Source organism: Zingiber officinale, chromosome 9A (genome assembly GCF_018446385.1).
Source record: "Zingiber officinale cultivar Zhangliang chromosome 9A, Zo_v1.1, whole genome shotgun sequence".
NCBI classification, from domain to species: Eukaryota; Viridiplantae; Streptophyta; class Magnoliopsida; order Zingiberales; family Zingiberaceae; genus Zingiber; species Zingiber officinale.
Window position 1 is genome coordinate 35,018,254 of NC_056002.1, and position 18,822 is coordinate 35,037,075.

Here is an 18,822-nt window from a genome sequence, read left to right on the forward strand (position 1 = left end):
ATACAAATCCTTGGAGGAGAAATTGATAGGGAAACCCAGATCGATATGATCCTCCAAACACTACCTAGAAGTTTTGAGCAATTCCGCCTGAATTATAATATGAATAAAAGGGTATATTCATTGGCGGAACTACTAACAGAACTTCAGGCAGCAGAAGGCACTACAAGAAAATTGGGATTCTACAACACTTAATCGACAACGCTTTTTTTAAAAAGCGTTGTCTATTTTTTTTAAACAACGCTTTTAGTGAAAAGCGTTGTCTATTTCATTATTTTCTGATTAATAGACAACGCTTTTCTAAAAATCGTTGTCTATTAGTGATTTTTATGGGTCAAAGACAACGCTTCGTAAAAAGCGTTGTCTAATAGCTTTTTCTTTAGTGTCTACGACAACGTTTTTTAAAAAGTGTTGTCTATAGTTAAGTTCTCGTCTAAATCTAAATTAATCCAAATCGTTGGATCAAGTAAGGAGTAGAAAACCCCTAGTTTCACGCCGGCCCTTCTCCATCCAACTCCTTATCTTCCGATCGTTTTTGATCCCGAACCCTTCTCCCAACTCCTCATCGCACGCTGGCCTTCTCCATCCAACTCCTCCTCTCACGCCCTCTCCTTCCAACTCCTCTCGTTTTTGATCGTTTCCGTTCGTTATTATTAATGCGCCTGACGCCGTCTTGTTCGTCCCCTTTTATCCTCATTTCCTTCGCTTCGGGGTTTTAGTGGCGACCAGATCGAGAAAGCGAAGAGAGGTTGAGGGAGGGGCGGGCGGCGACCGCGAACGCCGACGAGTTAAGTTAGAGGTTTGGATTCATGATTTATGTCGTCTGGCGATCTCGATCTATTCTTGCACGGTGCCGGAAACTTTGCAGCTTCGAACCAGCGAAGCATCTCTGGCTCCTGCGTCGTCGGTGGGCTCACCTTCTTTCTCTTCGCCCTCTCCGCCACCTCCTCCTTCATATCCTGCGCTCCTTACGTTCCACTGAAGTGGGAGGGGTCGAAGAGGACGGACTCGATGCGATATACCAGGTTTGATTTCTATTATGATTCCTTGATTAGTTGGTTGTTTTCGTCGTCTTAAATAACTTGGTTGGGAAAGTTTCAAGATCTTTGCTTTCGTGGTTTCCATGGCTGCAGGGTTGGTTTTGGAGTGAAGTACTTTGGGTTTCAGCATATAAATCTGTGCTTTGTCCTGTTCATCTTCTTGAGAGGAGCCCTTACTTGACAAAGAGAGCAGCCGAACAACTCCCCCCTTTTTGCTTGCGTTTTCCTTTTTTTTTTCCCTCTTTCTTTGCTTTTTTGTTTTTCGTTCTTGATTCTGTCTTGAGGTTGAGGAAGACAATGACTGCACTTCGGCACACCTGATATCTTCCCCAAACCATCAAAACTTTAAATCGAAAGCCTGGTGATGCTCCCTTTAGTGCAAACTAGTGTATGCTCATCGTTCTGCCTGTTCTAGTCTTTATAAAATAAAAGATAAAGGAAATCAAAATCAGCTAAAGGTTTGAGTTGCATCATTTCACTGAACAAATCATACTCTTGTTATTTGTAGACATTGTTTTCCTAAATGAAATAATTATTGTGTTGAGGTAAGCTTATTCCTAGTTATTTATTTGTTTGTTCAGAAATTACTTCGTCAGTCTTTACCAGCTTCCAAGGCCTATTTCTACCTCTATTGAGTTTCTTGGATTGTAAATGTCGTATGATATGATATTGTTGTTTACATCGCACATTTGCTGTAGAACTTACCATTGAAAGCCATCCAATATCAGTCATTTTACCAAATCACACCCTTTGTATTTAATCTTTTGATCAAATCGCACACTATTTATTTTATACCAAATTACATCCCCATCATAAATTTTCCCATATTGTGTCCTTAATTTTCAAGCCCTCCCAGAATGAAAATGAAAACTGATTTACAAATTAGTTTGTCAATCAATTAACACTTGGGTTTTGGAGGTAACTTAAAACACCAAGGATAATATCTGAAAATTTTATTGCCATTCAAAAACCACAATAGTGGAGCATGATTTGATCAAAGCCAAACACAACGGGTATCTCGTTTGGTACAATGCCCTTCTACATTTGTTTTTTTTCCATAGTTTTTAAGATTAGTTCTCAAGCTAAAAGACTTTTGCTTCTGCTATTTATTATTGTTGGAGGAATGATAAATATATTTGCATTTCTCATTGTATTTGACTTTTATTTTAATAAAAAGAAATGCAGGTCAATTCCATTTTCAGTTTTTTCCAAGCAAGCTGGTGTTCTGTGTTTTTTCTCTCATCCATTGCCAGAGTTAAAATTCTCAGCACCTAACCAAATCACATGAACACTAGTATTGGTGCCATGTAACATCGGGTAAGTAAAAATAAAACATCACTTTCCATTGTTGTCTTTCAAAAATTTACTGAATTATATGCACTAATTATGTGTTTGTGCATAGTTTCCATTGGATTCTCACTGTCATTGACCCTTATAATGAAGTTATTTATTTGTTGGATTCTCTAAGGCACCGCATTCATGATGAGGATTGGAAATATATAGTGGAAATGTGAATTCATATTTCTTTTTTATTAAGCATTTACGTTAATACAAAACTCATATATAAAAAATCATTAATGTATGAAGGGCCTTGAGATTGTTTAATTCAAACAAGGGAACGAAAGGTAGAAAAAAGGCTATGTGGTTAGTAGTAAAGGTATGTGTAATTTTTATAACATATATTTTAATGTGTATGTTTATCATTAATAATTTGTCTCTAATTACCATAGGCTCCTTGACAACAAGATGTCAAACAATGTGGTTATTATGTGATACGATTTATTTACCAAATTGTTGAAGAAGTTGAAATTATCGAGAGAGATTCACTACGATCTATAGTAATATTTTCTTTCTTATGTCTCAAATTATTTGAAATAAACTATTTAAAATTTGCAAAGTCAATGTTGATTTTTTTTCATTAATGTCACAGTTCACAAAAGCGGAGTATTCTCGAGAAGAAATTGATGAGGTGCGATCGGAGTTGGCAGAATGTATATAAGATTATATTTATGAGTAGGTGCGTTCAAACTTATGTAAGTTCATTACCTTGTTTTAGCTAAAGTTTATGTAAGTTCATTACCTTCTTGATGGCCCAAAAACATCAGATGAGTTTAGGAATATGAGTTTATGCATGTTGATTAGACTTTTATAACTTGCTTTATGAATGATAAAGTCACTAGCATTGCCTAACACTGATAAAGGCTCTCTGCAACATTCAAAGGGAGGAAAAACTAGTTCCACCAACTTTATGCAAAGTTTGAAAGGTTATTTTCCAATCTTTTTCAATCATGTTAGACACCAAATTAGGGTTTCTGTTCAGTATTAAAGATGAAACCTTTTTGAATATTCCAACAGTGTTGTTGTTCATGAAACAAAATACACAAGAAATGAAGTACTATTTGTAGGAACTCGTCTAATGTTCGTTAGCCCGGCTGACCGACAACTTTCTTCCTACAATGAGAAGGAACAACAAGTATCTCTTAGAAACTGGAAGCCACGTGCAATTCCATAAGAATTAGTACTCTAACATCCATTTCACAAACCAAACATAACGAATAATCAACTCTGAACCACAAGCTTTATTTTTGTCAGATTGGATTCTGTTCTATATAGATTGCTACATTACAATGGAATAATTTCTTTAAGTCACATCGTTTCTGACTATTCTCAGCAAGTATGAAGGTGCCAAGAACATCAAGTTCTTACAAGAAATGCCCACGCCAACTAAGTTCTGATACCATAACCCTTTTTCTGGCCACTAATGAGCAAACCAACTTGCATGATTTGCATGCTTCAATGAAATTTCAGGACAAGATGTCATTGTTCATGGAGGAAATGATCATTATGGAGATGCTTTCAATAGTGATCACTACTAATGAATTCTCTTTAATTAGTACTTCTGCATGTTTGGGTGTTGGCCAGTGAGTTGGAATGTTTAATTTTTCTATGCAATTATCTAAGAACACATGGCTTTGTAAATTATTGTATGGTGTGAACTGTGACCTTTATTTTTAGTTATTATCATCGAAAATTTCTTTTGCATAATACTGATGGTATTGTTTTCTGTGACAGATACACAGTGGTAGGTGTTTTGTCCCAGTCTCAAGCCGTCAATCCATTTTGATCAATATATCTAGTAGAAGTAAACATGCAGATCATTGTCTTCGAGACCGGCTAGCTATTTTGTGCTTTTTTTGTTTTAAACTTGAATGCCAGTAATTACTTGAAACAGAAATATTTAGTCTTTGTGTATAGTTGAATTCTCCTGTAAATACTAATACTTTGTAGTTGAATTCTATTGTTTGGTACGAGTTTGAAATCATTAGCTGAGCTAATTAATGCTATTTTATATGTTAAATTTGAATCTGTACATGGTAAAAGAAAATTAATAGTTTTGTAAATATAAAAAAATGATTTTGTAAATAGATTTAAATTTTTTTTTTTTAAAAGACAACGCTTTTAAAGCGTTGCACAAGTGTTATCTTTGCCAAAAACAACAACGCTTTTAAAGCGTTGCAATAAAGATGTTTTTGCAAAAAAATACACAACGCTTTTAAAGCGTTGCAAAAGCGTTGTCTTTGCTACAAACGACAACGCTTTAAAAGCGTTGTCGTTCAGCAGACTTTTAATAACAGTGCTTTTAACAACGCTCTTTCAGGCACAAAGACAACGCTTTAAAAGCGTTGTCTATTAGCTTTTTTCTTGTAGTGAGGTTTGTTTCATCACAATTCTCAGATTCACTATGCTGAAAATGGTTCTACTTATAAACCGAAAGGAAAGAAGAAAAAGAAACAAGTTAGCTCAGCAAAGAAGGTGAATAAATCTCAGAGTACAGGACCTAAAGCTGGAGTGAAGAAGCCGAAGGGCAAGTGCTTCATCTGCAAGCAGTCAGGGCATTGGAAGGCGGACTGCCCTCGTAGGAATCAAAACAACAAAGGTATATCTCATGCTCTAGTTGTTGAAACATGTTTAGCGGTGTTATCTACCAGCACCTGGTGTGTAGATACGGGAGCCACTGATCATGTCTGTAATTCTTTGCAGGGGTTCCAGGAAACCCGACGACTATATGAAGGAGAAATAACTGTCTACATGGGCAATGCTACTAAGGTGGCGACTGTTGCAGTGGAAGACGTCTACTTATCTTTTGATAGGAATAAAAAATTGGTTTTTAGAAATTGTCTTTATGTACCCAGTTTTAGAAAGAATTTAATTTCAGTTTCTAAACTGTATTTGGATGGATATTCTGTTTCCTTTAATAACAATGTAGTTATAAAGAGAAATAAAGTGATTATCTATTCTGGTGCATTAGTTGGAAATTTATATACTTTAAATCCAATTTCTCCCACAAAGTAAAATATGGAAATTTATAACACATCTTCTAACTCTAATAAGAGAAAACAACCTTCAGAAATGAACCAAGCGTATTTTTGGCATCTAAGGCTTGGTCATATTAACTTAAGTAGGATTCAAAGGCTTGTAGCCGATGGACTATTGGGTTCATTAGAGTTGGAAAATTTTCCAACTTGTGAATCTTGCTTGGAAGGTAAAATGACCAAGAGGCCTTTTAAGGCTAAGGGGTATAGAGCCAAAAAAGCGTTAGAATTGGTTCATTCTGATTTGTGTGGTCCTATGTCTATCCAGGCGAGAGGTGGTTTTGAATATTTTGTCTCTTTTATAGACGATTATTCAAGATACGGATACATTTACCTAATGCGCCACAAGTCCGAGTGCTTTGATAAGTTCAAAGAGTACAAGGCTGATGTGGAGAAACGACTAGGTAAAAGTATCAAGACACTACGGTCTGATCGTGGTGGCGAATACCTCTTAGGAGAGTTTAGGAATTACTTATCAGAGGTCGGGATTCAATTCCAATTGTCCGCACCTGGTACACCCCAACAGAATGGTGTGGCAGAACGAAGGAATAGGACTCTTATGGAGATGGTTAGATCGATGATGAGTTATTCAGAATTACCAAATTCGTTTTGGGGATACGCTCTGGAAACGGCAGCGCACATTATGAACTTAGTACCTTATAAATCAATATCTTCTACTCCCACAGAATTGTGGAATGGGCGAAAGCCCAGTCTAAGACATATTCGGATTTGGGGTAGTCCAGCACATGTGCTGAAACCAGATGCTGATAAGTTAGAATCTCATACAGAAGTTCGCGTGTTTGTGGGTTATCGCAGAGGAACGAAAGGTGGTTTATTTTATAGTCCTAAAGACCAGAAGGTCATTGTTAGCACCAATACCCAGTTTTTAGAAGAAGACTATATAATGGATCACAAGCCCAGTAGCAAAATTGTTTTAGAAGAACTTAGAGAGAACACGTCTACTTTAGTACCAACAGTACAAGATGAAGTACCACAAGAGACTGCAACACATGTCACACATGATACACAACCACAGACGGTGCCTCGTCGTAGTGGGAGAGTTGTGAGGGGACCTGAGAGATTCATGTTTTTGGGAGAGTCTTCGAACTTGATCCCGGGTAAACATGAACCTGATCCCCGAACATATGACGAAACACTCCAAGATATAGATGCAGTATCTTGTCAAAAGGCAATGAATTATGAAATAGAGTATATGAGCTTGTAGAACCACCTGATGGTGTAAAAGCCGTTGGATGCAAGTGGATCTACAAAAGGAAAAGAGGGACAGACGGGAAGGTAGAAACCTTCAAAGCAAGGCTTGTTGCGAAAGGGTACACTCAGAAAGAGGGAATCGATTATGAGGAGACTTTTTCACCGGTAGTCATGCTTAAGTCTATCCGGATACTCTTATCCATTGCCGCTTATATGGATTATGAGATTTGGCAAATGGATGTCAAGACAGCTTTCCTTAATGGAAGTCTTGAAGAAAACATCCATATGAAGCAACCAGAAGGGTTCATTGAAAAAGGCAAAGAGCATCTAGTGTGCAAGCTCAATCGGTCCATTTATGGACTGAAGCAAGCTTCAAGGTCTTGGAACATCCGGTTTAATGAAGTAATCCAGTCATATGGATTTATTCAGTGTCCGAATGAGTCTTGTGTATACAAGAAGTGTAACGGAAACATGGTGGTATTTCTTGTACTATATGTAGATGATATTTTGTTAATTGGCAACAATGTCAAAGTATTATCGGACATAAGGGTATGGTTGTCCAAACAATTTGATATGAAGGACTTAGGAGATTGTGCACACATTCTTGGGATCAAAGTTATAAGGGATCGCAAGAAAAGAATGTTGTGTCTGTCCCAAGCTTCATATATAGATACAATTTTTGCTCGTTTTAGCATGCAGAATTCCAAGAAAGGTTTCTTACCTTTTAGGCATGGAGTAGCTCTATCTAAAGAGATGTCTCCAAAGACATCAAAGGAGATAGAGGACATGAAAGGAGTTCCTTATGCTTCGGCTGTAGGAAGCCTTATGTATGCAATGCTATGTACGAGACCTGATATCTATTTTGCCGTGGGCATGGTTAGCAGATATCAGAGTAACCCTGGATAAGGATATTGGACTGTGATAAAGCATATATTAAAGTACCTAAGAAGGACTAGAGATTATATGCTAGTTTACCAAGCAGACGATTTGCTCCCTGTAGGTTACACGGATTCAAATTTCCAATCGGATAGGGACAACAGTAAGTCTACGTCAGGCTATGTGTTTACTTTAGGAGGTGGAGCCATTGCATGGAGGAGTGTTAAGCAGAAATGCGTTTCAGACTCAACCATGGAAGCTGAGTATGTAGCAGCCTCTAAGGCAGCTAAAGAAGCAGTATGACTCAGGAACTTTCTAATGGGCTTAGATGTGATTCCTGGTTTGCCCAAAATCATCAAAATTTATTGTGATAATAGCGGTGCAGTTGCAAACTCGAATGAACCACGAGCCCATAAGACAAGTAAACATATAGAGCGCAAGTACCACCTGATACGAGATATCGTGAAGCGAGGAGAAATTGTCATCGCCAAGATTGCATCAGCAGATAACCTGGCAGATCCTTTCACTAAGGCCCTTCCAGCAAAAGCTTTCAATCGGCATGTGGAGGGGATGAGAATTAGATGTATGGCAGCAGATATGATAACTTAGTCATTAGTATAAGTGAGAGATTGTTAGAGTGTATACTGAAAGTCTAAGCTTTTGTAGACATTTATTTTGAATAAAGAATCACATTTGGTCAAATTATCTATATTTATTTGTAGTTGTTCAATTAATTTATATTGTAAATAACATAGTATGTGGTGTCACATACAGAAGATAATGTTATCAGTACCTTATAAATTATAAACAGTAGCTCACGACCAAGATGGAAAGGAACAAACCATTGGAAGGTCGTAGTATAATTAGGTATTAGTTTATCTTAACTATATAATTACACTAGTACACTTAGAGTGTATTGAGTAGGACCATTAGAAGTTGTTTCTTTTATACTGACTTTATAAAGGAACAAAGACCTCAGTTATTATGGAAGTGTGTGCTCTTAATCCTAATATAATAACAAGCACATATATTTGATATTTATTTCTTTAATTTATCAATGTGTGAGATTTAGTTTGATAAATCAATAAGCTCGATAAGTTGAGAAATGATATCACTTATAGTGTGTATTGTTGATTATAAAAGAAAACTGTGTCCTAGAAATCTAGGTTGAGAATGTCCCCAAGAGGAGCTCATAAGGATTGTCATGTTAAACCCTATAGGTGGACTTAGTCCGACATGATGATAAGGTTGAGTGGTACTATTCTTGGACTAAGATATTAATTAAGTGAGTTGTCAGTAACTCATTTAATTAGTGGACATTCATTATCTTAAACACAGGGAGACTAACACACTCATAATAAGAAGGAGCCCAAAAATGTAATTTGGGATTGGTGCGGTAGTTCAATAATAGTTCTCTAGTGGAATGAATTATTATTGATAAAATTAAGTTGTGTGTTCGGGACGAACACGGGATGCTTAATTTTATCAGGAGACCAAAATCAATTCCTCCTCTCGGTCCCTATCGTAGCCTCTTAATTATAGAGTACTATACCCACCTTCACACCCACCTAAAGGGGGTCGGCCAAGCTTTGCTTGGAGCCCAAGCAAGGGCCGACCAAACCATGTTTAGATGGGATTGATTGTGGCCGGCCCAAGCATGGGTTCAACCTATGTGTGGTCGGCCATTAAAAATAGAAAAGGAATTTTAATTTTAAATTTTTTCTTATGTGGAATACATGATTTAAAAGAGAGTTTAAAAATTAAAATATTTCCTTTTATAAGATTCTACAAAAGATTAAGAGAGGAGTTAAATCTCTTTCCTTATTTGTAGATTAAAATGTTGATTTTAATTTTGGTAAAAACTTTCCTTATTTATAAATCATCCACATGTTGAAAAGATAAATTTTAAAATTATAGAAATTTCCTTTTATAGCATCAACCATGAAGGGATTATTAAAGAGAAATTTTATTTTAAAATTTTTCCGGAAGTAAATTAAGAAGCTTTAATTTTTCTAGTGAAAAATTCTCCTAGTTTGCTTGTTTGATGTGACCGGCCATATGCATTATGAAAAGGATTTTAATTTTAATTAATTAAAATTTTCCTTTTCAATGGAAAAAGAATTAAGGAATGTTTTATTAAATTTTCCTTATTTGCCAAGGCTAAGGATTATAAAAGAGGGGGTTTGGGTGCCTTCATGAGATACAACCTCTATTCTATTTTCTCCCTCTTTTCTTCCTTGGTGTGGCCGGCTTCTTCAAAGTCTTTCTTCTCCTTGGTGTGGCCGAACCTCTCATCTTTCTTGGAGATCAAGTGGTGGCCGGATCTTAGCTTGGAGAAGAAGGAGAAAAAGCTTGCATCCCTTGGAGCTTAGTTGGTGGAAAAAGTTCTTCATCCTTTGGAGGTTTTGTGCTTGGCCGAAACTTGAAGGAAGAAGAAGAAGGTGCTAGGTGGTTCTCGTCTCGGAAGATCGTTGCTCACACAACGTCCGAGATTAGAAGAGGAATACGGTAGAAGATCAAGAGGTCATTATTCACAAAGAAAGGTATAACTAATAATTGTTTTCCGCATCATGTTAGTTTTGTTTCTTTGTAAAAATACCAAATACAAAAAGCATGTGATTCTAGTTTTTCGAATTAGTTTTCGAAGTTGTGTTCTTTTATTTTTTTCTTTTCCTTGTGATTTGATTGTTCTTAGCGGTTAACCTAGGGTTACTATGGGAAGGTTAAATATTTAATTTCCTTAAAAGGCTTTGTTTAGTCGGTGGTGGTTGCTCTCATATCCAAGAAGGCCAAGTGCCTCGCCATGCAGTACTGGAAGTCGATTTTGGAAATAGATATTTAATTATCTTCGTGACCTACGTGATTTGGATCGAACATGTTAAGTTCCGCAGGAGATCCAAGTCTAAACCTAAAAGAACAAATAAATTAAACTTAGGATCAAACGTGTTAAGTTCCGCAAGCGATCCAAGTTTAATTTAAAAGAACACATGGTAGCTAGGAAAAGGTTCAGACCTTTGTACAAAATTTTTGTACAGTGGAACCATTAGGTTTTCCGAGTAGCAACCAACAGTCCTTACCCCTTGGGTCACGTCTCCAAATATTTGATCAATAGGATGATCTTGATGATGCCTTACGGTCCTCAAAGTTATGGAATCATCATCTTTGGGAGGATCATTGTCTATATTGTTTCTTTCATCATCCGAGCCATCTCTTCCTCCCCATTGATCAATACCCTCTAAATGTAGATTTTGTATTTCTTGAGTAACGTCTTGATTTTGTTCACTTATATCCTTATCAATAGGGGATTTCCTAGGGTAAGTACTAGTAGATTCATCAAACTCAACATTGGATGATTCCTCAACCGTTTGAGTCCTTTTGTTGTATACTCTATATCCTCTATTAGTAGATGAGTATCCAACTAGAATTCTCTCATTGAACTTGGCATCAAATTTTCCTAAGTCATCTTTAGTATTAAGAATATAAACCTTACAACCAAAGACTTTAAAATAGTGAATTGTAGGGATTTTGCCATTTCATAGTTCAAAAGGTGTTTTCCCTAAAAACTTATGAATCAAGACATGATTTGGAATGTAACAAGCGGTATTAACGGCTTCGGCCCACAAATAGCTCAGTAAGGAATATGCATTGAGCATGGTTCTAGCCGCCTCTTGTAAAGCTCGATTCTTCCTCTCCACTACACCATTTTGTTGAGGTGTTCTTGGACAAGAGAATTCATGCTTATAGCCATTTTCTAAACAAAACTTAGAAAAGTTCAAATTCTCGAGCTCTCCACCATGATCACTCCTAATTCTATCAATTTTAAGGTTCTTTTCATTTTCTACCCTCTTGGTAAACCCTATAATTGTTTCTAAAGTTTTCTCCTTATGTTTCAAGAAGTAAACCCAAGTATATATAGAGTAATCATCTACTATCACCAAACAATATTTGTTACCTACCAAGGAAGGTGTTCTATGACAATCAAAAAGATCCAAATACAATAATTCTAATGGTAATGAAGTGCTAGTTAAGGTTTTACCTTTGTGTGATGACCTTGATTGCTTACCCTCTTGGCATGCATCGCACAATTTGTCCTTGATGTAATTGATCTTTGGTAGTCCCTTTACTAGCTCCATCTTAGCTACCTTGGCTATGTTCCTCATATTGATATGTCCAAGTCTTCTATGCCATAGTCATCCTTCCTCTTCTTTTGATATCAAACACTTAATAGAGGGGTTAGAAGCATATGAAAGATCAATATAATAAAGATTTGCTTTTCTAAATCCTTTCAACACAACATTTTCAAGATTTTTGTGCTTAACTAAACAATTATTGGGGTGAAACTCTACATTATATCCGGCATCACATAATTGGCTAACACTAAGCAAATTAAACCCCATATTTTTAACCAATAAGACTTTATGAATGATAATTATGGGTAATACCTCAATTGTACATTTACCTATAATCTTGAGCTTCCCACTATTCCCAAATGATACCGTTCTTTTCTTTATATAATTTATTGTGGAGAACTTGCTCACATCACCGGTCATGTGTCTTGAGCAACCGCTATCCACAATCCACATACTTGCATCCTTCTTCTCTTCTACCTAAACAATATAAAACACATAATTCTTTGGTATCCATGCACTTGATTCGGAAATGTCATTCAAATATTTCTTAGGCACCCAAGCTTGTTTTACCTTGCCTTTAAGATTTTTCTTGACTTTGTTTCTAAGTGCATTATTTCTAGTACCATTTATTAAAGACATATATGCAACTTCCTTTTTCTTTAGGTCTATATCCTATTTCGGCTTTGTTGTAAACGACTCTTTGATCTCTAATAATCATATCTAGATAGTTGGATCCATTTGTGAATTTCTCTAAACATGCTCTTAATTCAATCACATCATCCTTCAATTTTTCATTTTCTTCTTTGAGCATTTTTGACTCACTAGACATGCATGCATAATTTCTAATGATCCTAAGTTTTCCCTTCAAGGTCTTCACTCTAGATTGTGACTTAGCAAAAGCATTCTTGAGATGAGCAATTGTTTTGTAAAGAAATTCTACTTTGGGAGATTCTTTTACCTCATCATCACTTGATGATGATTCATCACTTGACTCCTTCTCACTTGATGAATCCTCTTCACTTAACCCTTCCTCTTGACTTGACTCTTATTTGTTATCTTCAAATGTCATAAATGCCATATGTCAGATCACATGACATAATTCATCCTCATCCGATGAGTCAACGTTTGGTGTATCCCAAGTAGCTTGAGCCACCATAGCTTCCTTCTTCTTCTCCTTTTCCTCTTTCTTCCTCAATTCCGAACAATTTGGCTTGATGTGTCCTTTCTTGTTACATCCATAACAAATGGCATTAGTGTTAAAACTTGAACTTTGACTACTTTTACCTTTTGAAGGTTGAAACATTTTCTTTACATCCTTTCTCGTGAATTTCCTTGATCTTCCCATCATCTTCTTGATATAATGTGCCACTTCACTTACCGACATTTCATCATCACTATCTGATGATTCTTGCTCGGATTCGGATGATAAGGATTCCACATTCTTTTCTTTCTTCTTTTTCTTTTCCTTCTTTTCTACAATAAGAGTCATACCTTTCTCTTTTGAAACCACATTAGCTTGTTCATGAAGTTCAAACTCGCAAAACAATTCATCAAGCTTAACCAAGGAGAGATCTCTAGATACCTTATACGCATCAACCATTGATGCCCATAAAGTGGTTCTAGGAAAAGATTGAAGGGCATATCTTACTAGATCCCTATTGTCAATTTTCTCACCTATTACATGGAGTCTATTTACTATCTCCTTGAATCTTCCATGCATTTGACTCACGGTTGCATTGGTCTTCATGGTGAAGGTTTGGAGTTGCCCCAACAAAAGATCTCTCTTGGCTCTCCTAGATTCGCTTGATCCCTCATTTAATTCAATGATCTTTTCTCAAAGCTCTTTGGTGGAGTTGAATGGTCCTACTTTGCTTAATTGCTCCTTTGAAAGTCCACATTGTAAGGCTGTTGTGGCTTTTACATTTGCTTAGACCTTCTTTGCCATCTCTTTTGTCCAATCCTTGGTTGGAAGGGGTGCTCCCAATTCGTCTTTTGGTTTTTCAAATCCATCCACAACACTAAACCAATTTTCAATATCATTCATCAAATAATATTCCATCCTACCTTTCCAATATGCGAAATCGTTGCCATCAAAGAAAGGTGGTCGAGCGGAGTTATATCCCTCTTGAAATGTCATCTTGATGATTCGATTGACAATGAGTTCTTTCGATGAGAACCTAGCTCTGATATCAATTGATAGGACCTTTGCGTATGGTTAGAGGGGGGTGAATAGTCTTTCTTCGATTTTTCACCTACAACTTGTTAGCGAAAGCAAATAGAGAGAAATGAAAGACAAGAAAAACAAGAAAACAATGCTAACTCCTTGGTTTATTTGGTCTCCACCTCCTTGAGGTAACTAATCCAAGGCACATACCCACACTATCAAGTTCCAATATGAACTTCTCCTTCTCATTATCACAAACGAAGGTGGAGAAACCTTTACAAGGTTGCCTCTTCCTCTTACAAGATGAGATCTAGGCTTAGGAGGAAGAGACCCAAAATCTTTTGCTTTGAAATCACTTGGAGAGCTCTCTTTTTGCTTAGCACAATAAGTATTCTGTAGGTGCAGCGGAGGCCGGCAAGAGGGGGTGAATTGCTCCTGAAAAATTAAAACTATACCCTCCTCGGATTTCAACTCAAAAATAAAAGCAACAGTAAAATAATAGCAACTAAATTAAGGAGACAGAAAATAAATCAGAAATAGAATTTAACCTGGTTACAACCAAGAGGGTTGTTAATCCAGGGCGATGAAAAGCGCACTAACAAAAATCTCCTTCTCTGAAGGCGGAGAAGCCTTTTACACTTTTGGAAGCTCACTAGTTGCTTAGGAATTGCTTACAGTATTGATTGCTTAAGTTGTTATGAATTCCTAGCTCCAGAGGCCTTTAAATAGCCTCTGGAAATCTGATCTCGAAGGTCCAAGGCGCCTCCAATAGGGGTCCAAGGCGCCTCCAAGGGGTGAGCGGATAAAACTTTATCCGCAGCTCGAAACGATCAGTTTGACCTGTTGAAGGTGCCTTCAACAAGCCTAAAGGCGCCTTCAACAAGCCTGAAGGTGCCTTCAAGCTGGAGGCGCCTCCAAGCCTGATGGAGGCACCTCCAAGCTGGCAGCTCAAATTCCAGCTTGCTTTCTTCAGCTTCGGACGCTCCGTTCTTTTGGGTGATTTCGGCCAACTGAAATAGGGCTCACCCAAACCCAATTTCCAGCCTTCTCCTCGAGCAGCCTTCCGTCCTGGCTTAACGTCCCTCGAACGCCGCCCACGTTCTTCACGCCCACCGGAGTACTCTTCCGCAGCTCTCTCGTCCTTCGGACGCACTGAGCCCGTCGGCTCCCTTCCCGTGTCGTCCTTCTCGCTAGTTGCGTCTTCCGCTCGACTTCCTGCGCTCCAAAGCTCCTGCACACTTAGACACAGGGATCAAACACAAAGCAGTACCTAACCAACTTGGTTGATCACATCAAAACTACCACAGGGTCCAACAATCTCCCCCTTTTTGATGTGCATCAACCCAAGTTCAAGTTAGGGTTAAAAACAGACAAAAAAAATAATTTTAAAGAAAAATTACTAAACTAGCATGTTAAACATAAGTTTTGCAATAAATAAAATTGCAATACATTTTAGAAAAATATAAAAATTTTAAACTAAAAAATATTAAAATTTTAAACTTTCTAACTCCCCCTTAACTTGTCCCTATCTCCATAACTTGTAACCTTTCTCTCCCCCTTTGATCACAGCAAAAATGGGGTGAGAACTCAAAAAATATTTTAGAAAAAATTTTGAACTTTAGATAAAATTTCTATTTAATAAAAATGGTATCTCAGAAAATTGAATTTTTCAAAAAAAAAAATCTAAGTAAGAATGAGGTTTTTTCCAAAAAATTTTCAAGGAAAAATTATTTTTTTAAAAATAATTCTTAGTAAAATAACTAAGATTTAAAGAAAATTCTAAGAGAAAAAAATCTATGACTTTTTCACAATAATTTCTAAGTCAAAATCGATTTTTTAGAATTTCTCAAAAATATTTGAAAAACTTTCAAAGAATTATTTAATTCTTGTTTAATGCTTTTTCATAAAGTTAATTAAATATTTTCTTTCAATATTTTAGCTTCCAGGTGGTGGCGAAGCACTAGGCCTTCTTGTTATTGGAGCAACAACCACTTCCTTAGACAAAGCTTCCATAAAGAATTTCAATGTTTAATTTTCTCACTATAAGCTTTTAACTTAAAAGAGAAGTTTAAACTAGCAAAGATTTTAGAACCTAATAAAGGTTCCTTCCTACAGGGTTGGTCAAAAACTTAGTGGGTACATGATTTTTGGGCACTTTTCTAAGTTGACCCTGGTGTTTTCTAATGTACTAATTTAATTTTCTATAAATTCTTAATTTTGATTTAGAAAATTTATTTAAGCATGCATCATATATTTCAATTTCTCAATTTCAACTTTTAATTTTTCATTTTCTAACTTTAAATTATCATACTTTTCTACTGGGCATGCTTTTGCAAGGATCAATTTCAATTCAGTATTTTCTTTTTCTAATTGATCTAATTCTTTGGACAGAGACTTGATAAATTTAAAAGACTGAGTCGGGGTTAGATTGCGTACCTTACTTACCTGATCTGGTGACGCTCCCCCTTCACTGCTGCTTTCTTCTTCTGATGTTCCTCCCCCTTCATCGATGCTCTTCTCTGAGCTAGATGTTTCTTCTAGCTGATGGTTGGCCATCAGTGCTATTCCTGAGAATTCTTCGACTTCTGATTCGAAGGACGACGAATCATCCCACGTGGCCTTTAGGTTGGGTCGAGCTAGATTCTTGCTCCTTTCCTTATCCTTCTGTTTGCTCTTCAATTTTGGGCAGTCCTCCTTGATATGCCCTTCTTCGTTGCATTTGTAGCAACGAATCGTCCTTTTCTTTCGTTGATGCCTCTGCGATCTAAACTTATTAGTATTAAAAAATTTATTGAAGCGTTTTACTAGTAGTGCCGCTTCGGATTCGTCGACTAAGGCTTCTGAGTCAGAACCGTTTATTTTTGCCTTTAAGGCAATGTTCTGACTTATCTTCTCCACTCCATTGGGCTCTGCAACTCGAGATTCGTGAAGTTCAAAAGTAGAAAACAATTATTCTAAAGTACTTACCTCGAAGTCCTTAGAGATGTAGTACGCATCTACTAAGTAGGCCCAATCGGGAGTTCTCGGGAAAGAGTTGAGCGCGTACCGGATCGAGTCCCGGTTCGTTACTTCTTCTCCAAGGTTGTTGAGTTGAGTTATCATCTCTTTGATCCTCGCTTAGAGTTGCGCTACCTTCTCGCCTTGGTTCATCCGGAGGTTCGGCAACTGGGTCCGGAGGATGTCACGCCTTGCTAGCTTTGCTTCGGAGGTACCTTCGTGAAGCTCCAAGAATTTTTCCCAGAGATCTTTCGCGGAGTCGTAGCTTCCGATCCGATTTACCTCCTGAGGCGACAGAACGCTGAGTAGGTGGAACTCAGCCTTTCCGTTGGCGACGAAATCTGCTTGCTCCTTTTTCATCCAGGTGTTTTCCTCCTTATCTTTTGGAACTGCATAGCCATATTTCATTATTAAAAGAATGTCAAATTCAATTTTAAAAAATACCTCCATTTTACGCTTCCATGTGGCGAAGTCTCCGTCGAACTTCAGGGGATGGATGTTCGCTCCGGCCATCGTCTTGATTGTAGTGCTTCAATTGGCGGTTAGTCCTTCTGAGGTGATCAGGCTCTGATACCAATTGTAGGTGCAGCGGAGGCCGGCAAGAGGGGGGTGAATTGCTCCTAAAAAATTAAAACTATACCCTCCTCGGATTTCAACTCAAAAATAAAAGCAGCAGTAAAATAATAGAAACTAAATTAAGGAGACAGAAAATAACCTGGTTACAACCAAGAGGGTTGTTAATCCAGGGCGATGAAAAGTGCATTAACAAAAATCTCCTTCTCTGAAGGCGGAGAAGCCTTTTACACTTTTGGAAGCTCACTAGTTGCTTAGGAATTACTTACAGTATTGATTGCTTAAGTTGTTATGAATTTCTAGCTCCAGGGGCCTTTAAATAGCCTCTGGAAATCTGATCTCGAAGGTCCAAGGCGCCTCCAATAGGGGTCCAAGGCGCCTCCAACGGGTGAGCAGATAAAACTTTATCCGCAGCTCGAAACAGTCAGTTTGACTTGTTGAAGGCGCCTTCAACAAGCCTGAAGGCGCCTTTAAGCTGGAGGCGCCTGTTGGAGCAATCTGGGTACCCTAGGTTTTGATGTTTGAGCAAAGGTTTATGTTAGATTTATTGTTGTATTTGATATGCATTGTAAGTGTGCAGGATACAGGTACAACAAGGAAAGTCCAAGGGTGAGTCTTGGCAATGTAAGTCCAAGCATGTAGTCTTGGCAACGTAAGTCCAAGTGTGATCTTGGCAAAGGAGGAAAGTCCAAGCATGTAGTCTTGGCAACGTAAGTCCAAGTGTGACTTGGCAATGGATGAAGTCCCGAAGGCGCGACATCTTGGCAAAGGAAGACCCGACAACAATGACAAGGCCAATGGAAGCTCCAGAAGGCAAGACGTGAAGGATGGGGAGGCATCCGAGGGACGCAAGGCTGATGGAGGAGGCTAGAAGGCTAGGTCTAGGTTGGTCGGGCGAGAACGAGTGCTGAGTGGATGTACTCGGGACAAAATCCCAAATTAGGGTTTACTGTAGCAGTCGACTGGTGGTTTCATCAGTCGACTGGTGCAGTCGACTGGTAGCGAACAGAGGGTTGGTATCAAGCCGTTGGGCTACAACGGTCGAATTTCCATGAAGGGCAGTCGACTGCATGTTTTGGCAGTTAACTGGTAGGCGGGGTTTTCTAACCCGTGGCCTATATAACCAAGCATTGGAAGCTTGGTTGAAGTTGACGAAATAGACTTGGTTAAAGCCTATTAGAGTCTCTCAAGCCCTCGTGTGATCGGTGTGCTTGTATTCAAGTGTTTGTGGCGAGGTTTCTCCACCGACAAGGAGCTTGAGCTAGCCGGAGGTTTTCCGGGGAGTCATCCACCGACGGATCGGGATCGTCCACCTTACGGACAGCCGTGGAGTAGGAGCTTTATCTCCGAACCACGTTAAATTAACGTGTTAGGTTTGTTTTCTCTTGTTAGTAGTTATTTTTGTATTTCCGCTGTGCACTAACATTATAGGAAGTGATCGATTTGGGTGAGCCGCTATT

At 37.9% G+C, this 18,822-nt stretch overlaps 1 long non-coding RNA gene across 3 annotated transcripts; it reads left to right on the forward strand.

The window, feature by feature from the left end:
• The first annotated feature begins 497 nt into the window (after positions 1 to 497).
• Positions 498 to 4,345, forward strand: LOC122020199. 3 transcript variants are annotated; one of them, XR_006122152.1, is made up of 6 exons: positions 498 to 1,022; positions 1,131 to 2,354; positions 2,625 to 2,694; positions 2,768 to 2,875; positions 2,968 to 3,070; positions 4,110 to 4,345. It is a non-coding gene; the product is annotated as an uncharacterized LOC122020199 (long non-coding RNA). The 3 variants fall into 3 exon arrangements; XR_006122151.1 differs by having other exon boundaries at positions 2,968 to 3,054; XR_006122153.1 differs by having other exon boundaries at positions 2,968 to 3,050.
• Positions 4,346 to 18,822: the final 14,477 nt, after the last annotated feature.